Raw genomic sequence first — 17,777 nt, 5'->3', positions numbered from 1 at the left:
CACACATAACGATATTGTTAACGATATCGTTGCTATTTGTGATGTAGCAACGATATCGTTAATGAAATCGTTATGTGTGACAGCGACCAACGATCAGGCCCCTGCTGTGACATCGTTGGTCGCTGAATAAAGTCCAGAACTTTATTTCGTCGCTGGATCTCCCGCTGACATCGCTGGATCGGCGTGTGTGACACCGATCCAGCGATGTCTTCACTGGTAACCAGGGTAAACATCGGGTAACTAAGCGCAGGGCCGCGCTTAGTAACCCGATGTTTACCCTGGTTACCATCCTAAAAGTAAAAAAAACAAACACTACATACTTACCTTCCGCTGTCTGTCCTCCAGCGCTGTGCTCTGCACTCCTCCTGTACTGGCTGTGAGCCGGAAAGCAGAGCGGTGACGTCACCGCTCTGCTTTCCGGCTCACAGCCAGTACAGGAGGAGTGCAGAGAAGCAGAGCGCAGCGCTGGAGGACAGACAGCGGAAGGTAAGTATGTAGTGTTTTTTTTTTTTTTACTTTTAGCATGGTAACAAGGGTAAACATCGGGTTACTAAGCGCGGCCCTGTGCTTAGTTACCCGATATTTACCCTGGTTACCGGCATCGTTGGTCGCTAGAGAGCGGTCTGTGTGACAGCTCTCCAGCGACCAAACAGCGACGCTGCAGCGATCCGGATCGTTGTCGGTATCGCTGCAGCGTCGCTTAATGTGAAGGGGCCTTTAGATGTCATCCAAATGCAGTCCGATGATTCACACAGACTCGGTGACTTGCATGACCAAGTGTGATCTGATCAGATAAAACTTGGACATGCTGTGATTTTTTTCCTTGAACCGCCTCAGTCTGAAGAAAAAAAAAATCAGACATGAGTTCGGTTTCATAGACCATCATTAGTCGGGGTGTGATCCAAGGTTTTGTAAGCGAGCCCTAAAATAAAGTGATTAGCGGGTTAATTGAAAACATCATCACTATGGCTACCTGGTCAGTCATCTTCTTTTCTAGCACCATGGTGTGTGTGTGTGTGTTTGTTTATGTGTACGTGTGTGTGTGTTATTGTGTATGTATACATATGTGTGTGCATATATAATGTGTATGTGTGTATATGAATCACACATACACTATAAATATATATATATATATATATATATATATACACACACATATACATACACTGTGATATATATGTATTTATGTATATATCACACACATACATATTATATAAATATATATATATATATATATATATATATATATATATATATATATATATATACACATACTTACTAGCTATTGAACCTGTTCTACGCCCGGGTGGCGAGCATTTATATTGGTATATGGTCTCCATCCTGACATGTGCTGCTCCATCCTGCGTCCCCATCCTGTCATGTGCTGCTCCATCCTGCGTCCCCATCCTGTCATGTGCTGCTCCATCCTGCGTCCCCATCCTGTCATGTGCTGCTCCATCCTGCGTCCCCATCCTGTCATGAGCTGCTCCATCCTGCGTCCCCATCCTGTCATGAGCTGCTCCATCCTGCGCCCCCATCCTGTCATGTGTTGCTCCCATCCTGCGCCCCCATTCTGACATGTGCTGCACCCATCCTGCGCCTCCATTCTGACATGTTCTGCACCCATCCTGCGCCTCCATTCTGTCATTTGCTGCTCCCATCCTGCGCCCCCATCCTGTCATGTGCTGCTCCCATCCTGCGCCCCCGTTCTGTCATGTGCTGCTCCCATCCAGCGCCACCGTTCTGTAATTTGCTGCTCCCATCCATATGCCCCATACGCTGCTCCATTATGGTTCATGGCCCCCATAAGATGCTCCAAACTTGGTCACACAGGGTTAATAGCTGCGTAACCGGAGTGTGTTACACCGCGCTCCGGTAACGCTGGCATTAACCCTGTGTGAGGGCTGACTGGATGACTGGAGGGGAGTATGGAGCGGGCACTGACTGCGGGGAGGAAAGAGCGGTCATATTGCCGCCGGACTGTGCCCGTCGCTGATTGGTCGTGGCAATGGTCGTGGGCGTTTTGCCACGACCAATCAGCGACTTGGATTCCATGACAGACAGAGGCCTCGACTAATGAATATCCGTGACAGAAGGACAGAGGGAAGTGAACCTTAGACAATTATATAGAAGATATATATATATATATATATATATATATATATAATTCCATATAGCTAATGTCTGTAAAGCTCTGTGCAATTAATAGCGCTAAATGAGTAAAATAAATACATAAATAAATATACCGATCTATTATATATAATCAGTTACTAATATAGCCCCCTTCTTTTCAATTACAGTCATAAGCTTCGTCCATGGAGTTTGTCAGTTTCTTAATCTGTTGATGATCAACTTTATTGGCAAAACCAACCACAGCCGCCCAGACACTCATCAGAGAGGTGACTGTTGTCCTTCACCATAAATCTTCTGTCTTCTGACCAAGGAGAGTGATGGGGTGCTACGCCAGATGACCTGGCCTCCACAGTCACCAGACCTGAACCCAATCGAGATGGTTTGGGGTGAGCTGGACCGCAGAGTGAAGGCAAAAGGGCCAACAAGTGCTAAGCATCTCCGGGAACTCCTTCAAGATTGTTGGAAGACCATTCCCGGTGACTTCCTCTGGAAGCTCATCAAGAGAATGCCAAGAGTGTGCAAAGCAGTAATCAAAGCAAAAAAAGGGCTACTTTGAAGAACCTAGAATATAGGACATATTTTCAGTTGTTTCACACTTTTTTGTTAAGTATATAATTCCACATGTGTTGATTCATAGTTTTGATGCCTTCAGTGTGAGTGTAGTTTTCATAGTCATGAAAATACAGAAAAATCTTTAAATGAGGCGTGTCCAAACTTTTGGTCTGTACTGTACATGTTCTACACAAACTTGGTTTGGTAATGAAACGCAGCAGTATCAGCGCTCGGCCATCAGTGTGATCGCGGTCCCAGGGACGGACACATCTGCTCACAAGATAATATTTCGGCACATTGGGATGAAGAATAAGCCTTGTTCCATGTTCAGCTCTAGGCAGCGGTGTTATGACATGCGGTGTCCCAAGAGCAGCAGCGAATTCTCCAGGCGCTGGCCTGCAGCCAATGGTGTGAATACCCAGCTAGAGACGTAAATAGCTTAAAGCCAGAGAATTGTGTGGTCGTCCAGGATTTCCCAGAACTCCCTGGGAGAAGAAGACGCGAGCTGTGCTGCTTTTATGGACTGGCTTACCGTAAAAGTAAACACTGGCTGTCTCTACAATGAGTTTTCCATATCTAGTGTCAGAATATTTCAGGATTTTAAAAGTTACAGCGGACCCTTTGTATCGAGGACACAGTCATTTCCATTTTAGGAATTTTATGGGCATTAGAACCTAGTAAAATATTTGCTTTCTTCTGCTTCTGCTTTATATGGCATAATGTCCGCAAAAACTCTGTTTTATTTGACGGGAACCAGTCCATTTCTGCCATATATCTATGCATTTTAAACATAATGCTTTACAGCGCTGGGGTCCTGGGTTCAAAAATCCCACCAAGGACAACATCTGCAAGGACTTTGTATGTTCTTCTGTGTTTCCATTGGTTTCCTCCAGGTACGAATACTCTGGTTTCCTCCCACATTCCAAAGACATAAAGACATACTGATAGGGAATCTAGATTGTGAGCCCCGATGAGGACAGTGATGTCCGTAATGCACTGCAGAAATTAAAGGTGCTACATAAGCAAGTATGAAATATAAACATAATTTTTTTGTATATTAACCGTGCGTGGGCGTGTGTGTGTGTGTGGGGATGGATGGATGGATGGATGGATATATATATATATACACACACACACACACACTGTGTATATATATATATATATATATATACATATATATATATATATATATATACTAGATGGCAGCCCGATTCTAAAGAATTGGGAGTCTAGAATCCATATATACTTTATTTATTCAAATGTAGGAATAATACAATTAATAAATAATAGTAAGAAAGAACAAAAAATGGCTGCACTTACCAGCTCTTGACAATTCTTGTTATTTAAGGTACAGTTACACAGGATCCATGAACATGCTTATGAGGGGAGGGATGAAAGAAATCAGACTTAGCACGCTGTTTGCGCTTACGTGCGGCATCGGCGGCTTTTCGCTCTGCATCATTACCATACTTTATATCAGACCTGATCTTACGTGCGCCATCATAAGCTTTGGACTCTGTGTCATTAGTATACTTAACAGTGTCCATGCGCTTGCATCTATCCTCTGTACTCTTGTTAGCACGCTGTTTGCGCTTACGTGCGGCAGCGGCGTCTTTTTGCTCTGCATTATTAGTATACTTTCTATCAGACCTAATCTTACGTGCGCCATCAGCAGCTTTGGGCTCTGTGTCATTAGTATCCTTACTATTAGAGCTCATGTTGGCTAAGCTAAACAGCTTTAAGCGTGGTGGTGGCAAACAACAGGTTAATAAGAGGCAGTGTCAGGTAGTAGGAAAATAGCCAGTTAATAATAGGCAATAGTTCTTTGCAGGAATGCAGATATTAATAAATAGGCAGTTTATATTGCAGAGAAATTGCTGGGCAATAATGGACAATGTCCTTATGTGGCAAATAATAGAGCAATATACCCAATGTGGCAAAGAAGAGGTTAATAAACGGCAGTCTCTCAGTATAACAGTCAGTGAATAATAGGCAGTATATGGAGAAAACACCAAACAAAAGTTCAAAATTGGTGTGAAAATGTCACTGAACCACTTCACAACTAAATATATATAGTTTTGGTAAATGGTATTATCATTTTTTTGACGAAATTCGTCAGGAGCTTGAAGAGCAACGTCACTGGGCCCGCCTCCACGCAGTAGAAACTTGCTGTGAGGTAAAAATTCAAAAATCACACCAAAATGGCGGGCGGAGTGTGTCACAGTACGGCACGTTTCTGATTGGTCGCTCGCAGCAGGCGGCAACCAATCAGACACTGGACACTGTTGACGTCACTTATTTCCGGACATTAGCTCCGGACATTAGCTCCGGACATTAGCTCCGCACATTATCTCCGCACATTAGCTCCGGACAGGAAGTTGGCACAAATTGCAGGAAGTAGTATTCTAGGCAATTATATATTAGATATATATATATATATTCATTCTGGAATTCAATCAAAGAGAATCAAATAGTGCACTAGTGTGAAATTCTAGATGTTCATGCTCTCAACATCAGCAGTGGACACAGATAACACATGCCTGAGCACATTTGCTCCTCACTACAGGCTACCTGTGAGGAGTCAGGAGGGCGGGCCCCGTATGTTTAAGAGTCATGTAGTCCTGTGCTATTAGTGAGGAGAAGTGTGCTGGTCTTGGCTTTATCTGCCCAGTAGTGCCTGGGTTGCATGACTCCTAAAAAGAAACAGGGACTGCCTTCTTGACTCTCTACCAAGTGCTGTATTTGGTAACTTTATTTTTTCTCTACATTTTCCCCAATCTCAGAAAGGGGAATTATTAGAAAGCTATTGCCATAATGTACAACACTATGGTCATGGTTTAGGGACGGCATATTTGATTGGAGATTCCCTTTAAAATTGGACCCAAAAAAATTTCCAAAACGATCCACAAGTTGCAAAACATAGCAACTTCAGCAATATATATGTTTTGGATAATGCTTCAGCACATTCCATGATGGATAAGATGGATAATATTAACAACATGTGATTCCCTGACATTGCAGAAAATCTATGTCCTCCTGCTTAGAAGAACATAAGGGAGTAATAAAAATGTATCTCGCAGATATCCAACGGGTCACCCTTTTTATTCAGTAGATGAATGCTGGCAGCCCTGGAGTGCGACCACATGAATATAATTACTTCAAGCAGCGATCTACGATCCAGTTCAGGAATTCTGTTTGCGAGGCTCAACCGACAGCTGCATTTCTGGGTTTTTCCAAACATTCACTAGCGCAGACCCCCATAGTCAAGGTCCTACTGCAAATAATTGCTTTTAAACGATCAATACAGCTTGTTCCGAAATTCTTCCCCTCCGCTAAAGCATCTCAGTAATCTGAAGTGAACAATGTCAGACATTTATACCGGTGGTGATAAGCCAACAGAACAACATGTGCCAAACCAAACACTTGGTCTCGTGATATGAAGTGTTCCATGTGCTCGCTGTTTTTGCGACAGAACGAAGGCGAACAAATATATAATCTTATACTATTATAGGCAAATTCAGAAAGGGCAACTTAAATATTTTTCAACAAAACTTCCAGAAGGAACTCTATGGCAGAAACAAGAATTCGTTCAATACTGATTGTTTGGAGAGGGTCCATCCACCTAAAATATAGATACAGCCATCCAAAGAGGCCCCAAAGCAGAAAATTGTGACCAGACTAAAAATCCACTTCAACAATTGGGGTAAAACAAAAACAGAAAAAGATAAATGAATAATTATAATATAAAATATCTTGGTAATCCCCTGGCACTCCTGTTTCAATACTTCTTGGACCCCACCAGTCTATGTACGTGGCTACCTGCAGTGTGCACCAAGCAGGACGTTCAGCCGTAATGTCTGTAAAAAGTGTTCCATTCGTACAACCATGTGACCGCTATAGTCATTCTTAGGATGCAGCGCAGACCCATTGTTCACATCAGTGATTGGCTGCAGCAGTTACATCCCCATCAAGGTGGAATAGGAATTAATAAGATGAAGGGCACCTGGGCAGTGTTGAGAAAGGAGCGTCAGAGTATTATCAAGTATAGCACAATTTTATTATTTTACAACATTGTAGTTTTTGTTTTGTATTTGTTCGTTTTTTAAATCATGGCTGAATAGCGCGCTTAAAAAATTACATATAGTGGGGAAAATAAGTATTTGATACACTGTCGATATGGAAGTTTTCCCACCTACAAATCAATCACATGCCAACCTCTCCCCCATGGCAAATACCAAAGAGCTGTCGAAGAACACCAGGGACAAAATTGTAGACTTGCACAAGCCTGGGATGGACCACAGGACAATAGGCAAACAGCTTGGTGAGACAACAACTGTTGGCACAATTATTAGAAAATGAAATAAACACAAGATGACTGTCATCCTTACTCCTTGAGGCGAGATCTCGCATGGAGCCCCAGATCAAGGAAGATTGTGAGAAAAGTCAGGAATCAGCCCAGAACTACACGGGAGGACCTGGTCAACGACATGAAGAAAGCTGGGACCATAGTCTCAAACATTACCGTTAGTAACACACACAATGCCGTCAAGGATTAAAATCCTGCAGGGTACACAAGGCCCCCTGCTCATGCCAGCACATGTCCAGGTTCATTTGAATTTTGCAAATGTCAATCTGGATGATCCAAAAGAGGCATAGAAGAAGGTCATGTGGTCAGATGAGACCAAAATAGAACTTTTGGTATCAACTCCACTCGGTGTGTTTGGAGGAAGAAGAAGGATGAGTACAACCCCAATAACACCGTCCCAACCATGAAGCATGGTGGGGAAAAAAAATCATACTTTGGAGGTGCCTTTGTGCACAGGGAAAAGGACAACAGAACTGTATTGAAGGATGGACACTGTCATGTATTGCAAGATTTTGGCCAAAAACCTCCTTCAATGAGCATTGAAGATGGGTCATGCCTGGGTCTTCCAGCATGGCAATGACCCAAAACACACAGACATGGCAACTAAGCAGTGACTCCATAAGAAGCATTTCAAGGTCATGGAGTGGCCTAGCCAGTCTCCAGACCTGAACCCAATAGAAAATCTTTGGATGGAGCTGAACTCAATGTTGCTCAGCAACAGCACCAACGCCTGAAAGATCTGGAGAAGATCAGTATGGAGGAGTGGGCCAAAATGCCTGCTACAATGTGTCCAAACTTGGTCAAGAATTACAGGAAACATCTGACCTCTTTAATTGCAAGCAAAGGTTTCTGTAGCAAACATAAAGTCTGTTTTTCAATTGTATCAAATACTTATTTCATGCAATAAAATGCTATTTATGTAAAAATCATGTCATTTTCAAGATTTTCTTTTTTAAGACTGTCTCTCACAGTTGAAGTGTACCTACAGTAAAAATTACAGACATCTCCATTCTTTGTAGGTGGGAAAACTTGCAAAAGCGGCAGTGTATCAAATACTTATATTCCTCATTGTATGGCTCATAGCTGCCAGCATTTCTGGAACATTAAGTCCTATCCCAACCTTGCCCTCCTTGTAAGGTATTCTGGCTTGCCCCATAAATTTGACATTTTGGTGGGGTTTACGTGATTCCTTTTATCCCAATAGTCCCTGGAAATCCAGAACAATTGTAACTATGAGTGCCCCCTGTTACAGCAGCCTGACTGTACCCCGTAGTCTGTATAGTCTGGACAGAACTTTTAACAGCAGAATTGTTGCAAAGACTCGATTCACCTCTCTTATTTGCCATGTCATGTATATTTGCCATTAGTTTGCAGGTCACTTTTTCAATAATAAACTGGACGAGTACTTCTAACTGGAAATCGCATAAAATGCATCTCACCTATGATAAAAAATTGTGCGATGTTTGTAATTCAGTTCGGAGTTCCTCTGAAACCATTTTAGAGTCTCTAATATCCTCAGAAACTTCACAAGGCTCTCTGGAAGTAACTCCGGGGAAAAGAGATGAACGGTAGACCAAGATAAGGTCAGCACATCCTGCTCTCCAGCAAATGGCTCACTGTGAAACGAATACTGAGATCAGTTTAATGGGAGGGAGAAATGAATAAAGCTTGTGAAGTTCGGCTACTGCTGGTTTGCAGGAGAAGGCCATGCAATTTCTTAATGTCTGCATGCTGTCTCCTTCCAATTATGAACATTCAGAGCAAGTTCATCTTCTCATTACAAGTTGTTTTGCTTAGTTAGGTCCTGTACAGATAAGTATTTAATGTATATATATATATAAATATATATATATATATATACACACACATATATATATATATATATATATATATATATATATATGCACTGCTTAAAAAAATAAAGGGAACACTAAAATCCCACATCCTAGATATCACTGAATGAAATATTCCAGTTGTAAATCTTTATTCATTACATAGTGGAATGTGTTGAGAACAATAAAACCTAAAATTGATCAACGTAAATCACAACTAATATCCCACGGAGGTCTGGAGTTGGAATGATGCTCAAAATCAAAGTGGAAAATGAAGTTACAGGCTCATCCAACTTCAGTGGAAATGCCTCAAGACAAGGAAACGATGCTCAGTAGTGTGTGTGGTTTCCACGTGCCTGTATGACCTTCCTACAACGCCTGGGCATGCTCCTGATGAGGCGGTAGATGGTCTCTTGAGGGATTTCCTCCCAGACCTAGACTAAAGCATCCACCAACTCTTGGACAGTCTGTGATGTAACGTGACATTGGTGGATGGTGCGAGACATGATGACCCAGATGTCTTCAATCAGATTCTGGTCTGGGGAACGGGCGGGCCAGTCCATAGCTTCAATGCCTTCATTTTGCAGGAACTGCTGACACTCCAGCCACATGAGGTCTGGCATTGTCCTGCATTAGGAGGAACCCAGGGCCAACCGCCCCAGCATATGGTCTCAAAATGGGTCTGAGGATCTCATCTCGATACCTAATGGCAGTCAGGCTACCTCTGGCGAGCACATGGAGGGCTGTGCGGCCATTACTGACCCACTGCCAAACCGGTCATGCTGAAGGATGTTGCAGGCAGATCGCTCTCCATGGCATCTCCAGACTCTCTCACATCTGTCACATGTGCTCAGTGTGAACCTGCTTTCATCTGTGAAGAGCACAGGGTGCCAGTGGCGAATTTGCCAATCCTGGTGTTCTGTGGCAAATGCCAAGCATCCTGCACGGTGTTGAGCTCTGAGCACAACCCCCATCTGTGGACGTCGGACACTCAGATCATCCTTATGGAGTCGGTTTCTAACCGTTTGTGCAGACACATGCACATTTGTGGCCTGCTGGAGGTCATCTTGCAGGGCTCTGGCAGTGCTCCTCCTGTTCCTCTTTTGCATAAAGGCTGAGGTAGCGGTCCTCCTGCTGGGTTGTTGCCCTCCTATAGCCCCCTCCACATCTCCTGGTGTACTGGCCTGTCTCATGGTAGCGCCTCCAGCCTCTGAACACTACTCTGACAGACACAGCAAACCTTCTTACCACAGCTCGCATTGATGTGCCATCCTGGATGAGCTGCACTACCTGAGCCACTTTTCTGGGTTGTAGAGGCCATCTCATGCTACCACGAGTGTGAAAGCACAACCAACATTCAAAAGTGACCAAAACATCAGCCAGAAAGCATTGGTACTGAGATGTGTTCTGTGGTCCCCATCTGCAGAACCACTCCTTTATTGAGTGCGACTTGATAATTGCCAATAATTTCCATCTGTTGTGTATTCCATTTGCACAGCAGCATGTGAAATTGATTGTCAGTGTTGCTTCCTAAGTGGACAGTTTGATTTCACAGAAGTTTGATTTACTTGGAGTTATACTCTGTTGATTAAGTGTTCCCTTTATTTTTTTGAGCAATATATATATATCTATATATATATATATATATATATATATATATATATATATATATATATATACAGTGGGGCAAAAAAGTATTTAGTCAGTCAGCAATAGTGCAAGTTCCACCACTTAAAAAGATGAGAGGCGTCTGTAATTTACATCATAGGTAGACCTCAACTATGGGAGACAAACTGAGGAAAAAAAATCCAGAAAATCACATTGTCTGTTTTTTTAACATTTTATTTGCATATTATGGTGGAAAATAAGTATTTGGTCAGAAACAAAATTTCATCTCAATACTTTGTAATATATCCTTTGTTGGCAATGACAGAGGTCAAACGTTTTCTGTAAGTCTTCACAAGGTTGCCACACACTGTTGTTGGTATGTTGGCCCATTCCTCCATGCAGATCTCCTCTAGAGCAGTGGTGTTTTTGGCTTTTCACTTGGCAACACGGACTTTCAACTCCCTCCAAAGGTTTTCTATAGGGTTGAGATCTGGAGACTGGCTAGGCCTCTCCAGGACCTTGAAATGCTTCTTACGAAGCCACTCCTTCGTTGCCCTGGCGGTGTGCTTTGGATCATTGTCATGTTGAAAGACCCAGCCACGTTTCATCTTCAATGCCCTTGCTGATGGAAGGAGGTTTGCACTCAAAATCTCACGATACATGGCCCCATTCATTCTTTCATGTACCCGGATCAGTCGTCCTGACCCCTTTGCAGAGAAACAGCCCCAAAGCATGATGTTTCCACCACCATGCTTTACAGTAGGTATGGTGTTTGATGGATGCAACTCAGTATTCTTTTTCCTCCAAACACGACAAGTTGTGTTTCTACCAAACAGTTCCAGTTTGGATTCATCAGACCATAGGACATTCTCCCAAAACTCCTCTGGATCATCCAAATGCTCTCTTGCAAACTTCAGACGGGCCCGGACATGTACTGGCTTAAGCAGTGGGACACGTCTGGCACTGCAGGATCTGAGTCCATGGTGGCGTAGTGTGTTACTTATGGTAGGCCTTGTTACATTGGTCCCAGCTCTCTGCAGTTCATTCACTAGGTCCCCCCGCGTGGTTCTGGGATTTTTGCTCACCGTTCTTGTGATCATTCTGACCCCACGGGGTGGGATTTTGCGTGGAGCCCCAGATCGAGGGAGATTATCAGTGGTCTTGTATGTCTTCCATTTTCTAATTATTGCTCCCACTGTTGATTTCTTCACTCCAAGCTGGTTGGCTATTGCAGATTCAGTCTTCCCAGCCTGGTGCAGGGCTACAATTTTGTTTCTGGTGTCCTTTGACAGCTATTTGGTCTTCACCATAGTGGAGTTTGGAGTCAGACTGTTGGAGGGTGTGCACAGGTGTCTTTTTATACTGATAACAAGTTTAAACAGGTGCCATTATTACAGGTAATGAGTGGAGGAAAGAGGAGACTCTTAAAGAAGAAGTTACAGGTCTGTGAGAGCCAGAAATCTTGATTGTTTGTTTCTGACCAAATACTTATTTTCCACCATAATATGCAAATAAAATGTTAAAAAAACAGACAATGTGATTTTCTGGATTTTTTTTTCTCAGTTTGTCTCCCATAGTTGAGGTCTACCTATGATGTAAATTACAGACGCCTCTCATCTTTTTAAGTGGTGGAACTTGCACTATTGCTGACTGACTAAATACTTTTTTGCCCCACTGTATATAGATTTCGCTAGACATTTTTATAAGGTGCAAAGTTAATGAACTTTCTTGTGCTTCCTTTTGCTTTTTTTTTTTAAAGCGATTTACCTTTTTTATTTTTTTTACTTTTTTTACAATCCCTTCCTGTGAGCAGTTTAATACCTTTGTAATTAAAAGGGACTGAGTGAGCTAGTTTGTTTACCATTCCTTTTACACTCATATTAAAAAGCAAAACAAAAAAAAGAGACCGCCAATCTGTATCCGACCACGGTCAACTCTTATGAGAACAGTCATTATGAAAAAGTGTGGACCTAAATGGACAAACCCTTTACGGTCCATTTGAGAAAACAAGGGGTAGAGGGGGGACCTCAATTTAAAAAAGGAGAATATTCTGACCCAGGCATCACCAATATTAACTAGCCTCATGAGCAAGCAAATACTGCCCAATTCGTTCTCAGTAGCTGACTAATCTACAGGTACCTTTGATGAGGTATAACAAATACATTTTTCTTTTGCACTCGCTACAAGCTGAGCTACAATAGCCTATAGCCTTGAGGCCTGTCCACCTGTGGGTTGCAGTGAGTAGGAAGCCAGTGTAGGCTTCAAAAAAAGTTATTGGTGGACTGGAGGTCAGAAGCAGAATTACCATTAAAGCGGTTGGCAGTAGTCAGATACACAATCTAAGTAGAAGATTACAGAGGTCCATCCATCCTAAAGGAAAAGCTTAAAGGAGGTTCACCCAACTTAACGAAAAGCTTAAGGATGTCAGCTCAACCTAAGGAGAAGCATAAGGTCAACTCAACCTAAGGAAACGCTTATGGCTGTCCTCCCAGTTTGCTTGGCCAAGTGTCCAGAGGGGAAGAGATTCAGCTTAGCAAGAGCTGGTTGTCACAGGAGCAGACATGAAACCAATTGATAAATGTGCCATTACACCACAATTATACAGATTTTTCTGCTAGGTTACAGAGCGCTCCCCAAATTACTCAACCATGGGGTTAGGCAGAGGTTTTCTACCTATAGACAGTGTTTGTAGTGCTTTGATTTGATGACATTGGTGATGGGAGTTTTGACACATGAACCTTATGAATTAAGGAAAGCTCCGAAGGACAATATTACCAGGAGCTTGTATTTGTGGTTTGCAGATTTCTGTATGTACAGTACTGAAAATACAGAAAACATCGTATAGAAAGCGGTCACAATGATCTTCTATATTCACAGGCCCTTCAGATGGAGAAGACAACCGTGCAGAGGCCAGATCCCTCATGTGCTATTCTATGATGCAGAATGAGCGCACGAGTCGCTGGAGTGGACGGGGTTAAGTAGGAGCATCGCTCACGTACGTCAGCAGCGAATCCCTGTTGTTACTCCTGGTAACACGTCCTGATTACTAAGCAAGTCTATTAATAGTCCAAGTCCCAGTCTCCTCCTCATTAGGGCAGCGATCAGCTCCACATTATGTCAAGGACATCATTCCACACGCAGGTAAAATACAGTTCACATCCAGCAGCTTCTATTTAGAGAAAATTCCGCAAGGATGACTAATGTAACCAAAAACTAGAATCTGCACCGTAGGCTAGATGGCATCTCCTACCTGTCACCTTGAGGGTGAAGATATTCTGCAGCAAAGGTCTCTCTAGTCGATAAAGAAAGATGGTTTAGTACAAAATTAATAGAGGAAATGAAACTTTGGCTCCGTTCACATGTTCAGTTTTAGGAACAGACAAATCGAAGAAGTCATCCATTGCATCAGCTATGCAAATGAAGGCAGAGGGGCCCGTTCAATTATTAGGAGGTCGGTAGGGGTTCAGGTTTGTTTGTTTGTTTTGTTTTTTTTAGAATGGATGTAGGAAAAAGTTTTCCAAGTAATTTTTTTTTTCTGATTTAAACAATGGACATGAAATAGACCCCATAATAATCAATTGGGACACCTGATGCACCAGATCACTTGTTCCGCTTTTTGTTTCCAGCAACAGAACAGACAAACAGAATGTCCTTGTGGGCATGCGGCCAGAGCCTTAACCTGGTCACAAATTACCAGGTAGGGGAGAGAGAAACATTTTTTTTTTAAGGAAGGGGTGGATATGGGTGGGAGTGGGGTTGGGCGGTGGATATGGGAGGAAGTAGGAGTGAGGGATATGGGTGGAAGTGGGGTCGAGGGATATGGGTGGAAGTGGGGACAAGGGACATGGGTGAGAATGGGGATATGGGTGGGAGGGGGTAGGGGATATGGGTGGAAGTGGGGGAGCATGGGTGGAAGTGGGGGAGCATGGGTGGGAGTGGGCGGGTTAAGATTATGCTCTATGAAAATGAATTAAAGCACAATATTCTCAAGTTAGTGTGCAGTGTGAAACTGTATCTCATACAAAAATGTCACTCCACATTATTACATAAACATTACAAATACATAACACAGTTAAAGTTTGCAACCATGGATGTCGTAATTTTTAGCGTACAGAGATTTCTCACTGCAAAGAACAATATAAACCAATCAATGCTTCCACAGTCTGAGAAAGACGCTAGCCTAAAAAGTAGTAAGCTTAAAGAAGCAATACGACAATCCAAACATGTATAAATGATAAAATTACCCTATTACATTATGCCTCTTTCCCAATGAGTTAACCCTTAACTGAGACAACCAGTGAAAGGGAATCAAGTGACCAGGACGATGCCTCCATATCTGATACCAACGCTACCAAGAGGACCAACCAGCCAGCAAACAGATCACCGAGTCCTCAAACTGTGAATCTGCTGCACACTGACAGCTAATCCCGTAGTAGTAAATTTTGGTCAAATCATCACATTTCCTACTTCTGGCCATTTGTGAAGATGGAGTAATTGGGTATGTTTGCAAGTGTTGGATTTGTATATTACAAATCTGACAAATGTCAATTTTTCCTATTACTCCAGCTAAAAGTCTGCAATGAAGCGCAAAGGAATAATTTGATTGACAAGCCAAATATTCAAAACCTCTGCAGATTTAGCCACGTAATCGGCATGGTCTTCTTGCGTTGAGAGGGATCAAGCTCCCTAACTTTTGTGAAGACTTGGGAATTCTCTAGATCACAAACAAACACCACCATTTTCACCAGAATTTTTTTTTTTCAGAAATTATATAAAGTAACAAATAATTGACAGTCAGTGAAGGCAAGCTACTATTCTCTGTCATTATCAAAAAAGTAAATGATGACTAAAGTGACTGACTGCTGTGTCCACTTATTTTCTCAATTTATTTTTTTAACTAGTTATACCGAATGGGGTTTTCCAAATTTATGTAACCAGACTTTCCTCATTCTAGACTTACTGTACTTTCTGTAAGAGCTTTCGAGACTACACAGGTCACTTCATCAGACATACAGTAGAATCCTCATGAAGAGACCTGAGTAGTCTCGAAAGTTTGCAATTTGTTACCATTTTTTCCAGTTAGCCATTAAAAGGTATCAACCACTGAGGACTCAAAAATTTAAATATTTTTCTATCTACTGGCTAACCCAGTATAACGATTTGTATCTTTCCTGTATTGGTTGTAATATGTTCATGTGGCCTAAGCGCTGAGGAAAGAGGTTTATATGCCGACATTAAAGAAGTTCTCTGCCAAATTTTTGATCAATTGTGCAAGCATGGATAGGCCTGGCCTGTTACTTTCATCCTCCGTGAGCATGTCCCTAGGAACCAGTCCAGATTTGAGCTGAAATGTACCTGTCATCTCAGGTAAGTTTTCAGAATGAGCCATCCTATGTGTACATACACTATGTCTCGCCATTTTCACTAGTTTCTCTTTGCAGGCACTGTCACTTGCTAATTTTGCTAATTTATCTCTACACTAATGGGTGTAGACTAGCTGCTATGATGTATCCCATACACTGCACACACAGAGATGGATCCCTAAGAGTAATGAGCGAATGTGCTCGGATAAGGTGTTATACGGTCAGGCTCTGGTGCTAACCGAGTGTCTTCGGCGTGCTCAATAATATGTTTGAGACCCCGCAGCTGTTAGGCAATCCATGCATGTGTTATGGTTGTCTAACAAACCAGCAATTCCTGAATGTGTTGCGGCTGTCCAACAGCCACGAGACATGCAGCCGTGAAGCCTTAAACATATTATTCGATGACGCCGAAGACACGATTAGCACAAGAGCACGCACAGGTAAGACCTTATCTGAGTATGTTCACTCATCACTAATCTCTAATCTTCATTCTCTTTAGGACACTGAGAAGGAGCAGCAACTTGGAGACTATTATACAGGAGCACTAAGCAGTGTGGCTGTGAGTCCAGCACTGATGTAACAAATTTGCTAAATGCTGCAACGCAAGCTGCCTGCGAGTGCTTGGTTACTGTACGGAGTGCTCCCCACATCTCCCAACTATCCTCGTCATACATTTCTATTTGTTCTGTAACCTCACAACTCACTGAGCTTAAAGTAGATGATGATTTTTTTCCACAGTAAATGATGGGTTCAGGAGGCAGGAAGTCAAGGGATGTGAAGGTAAAAAAAAAGCAAATTTCTCTGATAAAATACAATACAAAGTCTCTTATTCTTGCATTATTGATTAATGCAAAGTTTGTTGTAACTGTGATCAGTTAAATGAGCTGTCCGGTCCAAATCGATAAGACTGCAGTCACTGTGTGTGATTGCAAATTTATGACTCTCCCAGCACACGCACTGTGGGGATTTGCCGGTGTCTGACCTGGGACCAAAAGGTATGTATAAGTTATACATATTCGCGGCCAGTGGGCACAGCCTCGCTCCATACACTTATATTGAGTCGAGGCTGCGCCCTGACTAGTGACACGGCCGTCTAATGGGTGTGGTCGACTAGAAGGCACAGCCTCTCTCCATACAAGTGTATGGGGGGCCAGGCCACGCACATTGGCCGGGGGCAAGTATAATGCATATATACCCTCCGGTCCCGGGTCAGAAACCGTCGAATCCCTGCAGTGCACAGTGGAGGCGCTGGGGGGGGTTCATAAGTCTGCAGTCATACAGAGTGACTGCAGACTTATCGATTTGGACCTAACAACCCCTTTAAGGGCAGTGTAGAATGAAGAATTCTAGGCACTACTCAAATCAAACATTTCTCTGCATCATTCTGCCACAGTAATTAGATTTTTCCAAAGTCAAATTATGTCAGGTATTCCAAGATTTATAATTATAACAATGGGGTAATAACTAGTGATGCGTGAACGTCCTTGAATAATGTGTTATCCGAGCACACTCGGGTGTTATTTGACTATCTTGGGCAGGCTCAGATAATATGCTTGAGTCCCCGCGGCTGCATATTTTCCGGCTGTTTTGCAGGTATTGCCTAACAGTCTATGTTACAGCCGCACAACATGCAGACGCGGGGACTCGAACATATTATACAAGCACATCCAAGATACTCGGATAACACGTTATCGCTCATCACTAGTATTAACCCAATCATATATTCACAATTATCGCCAAATAATACACCATAACACTGATTACCCTGACAGCATTCTCATCTTCAGAAAATGTACTTTAATTTATTGCAGACTTCAGATAACTGAGCAGAAGCACTCAGGTACTCGGGTATGAAACAGCATTGGCTGCTTTAGCTTTCTATAAGATAGGATTTTCACATTTACAATGTGATCGGGTTAAATA

At 42.6% G+C, this 17,777-nt stretch overlaps 1 protein-coding gene across 4 annotated transcripts in view; it reads right to left on the bottom strand.

Moving 5' to 3' along the window:
* DIP2C (disco interacting protein 2 homolog C) overlaps positions 1-17,777 on the bottom strand; it is a 492,724-nt gene that overhangs the window by 245,669 nt on the left and 229,278 nt on the right. The gene's annotated exons all lie outside the window — the stretch shown is intronic.

The sequence above is a fragment of the Ranitomeya imitator genome, chromosome 6, assembly GCF_032444005.1.
Source record: "Ranitomeya imitator isolate aRanImi1 chromosome 6, aRanImi1.pri, whole genome shotgun sequence".
In the NCBI taxonomy this organism is placed as follows: Eukaryota; Metazoa; Chordata; class Amphibia; order Anura; family Dendrobatidae; genus Ranitomeya; species Ranitomeya imitator.
The sequence above is the reverse complement of the archived record's forward strand: the minus strand, read 5'-3'. Positions and strand labels throughout refer to the sequence as shown.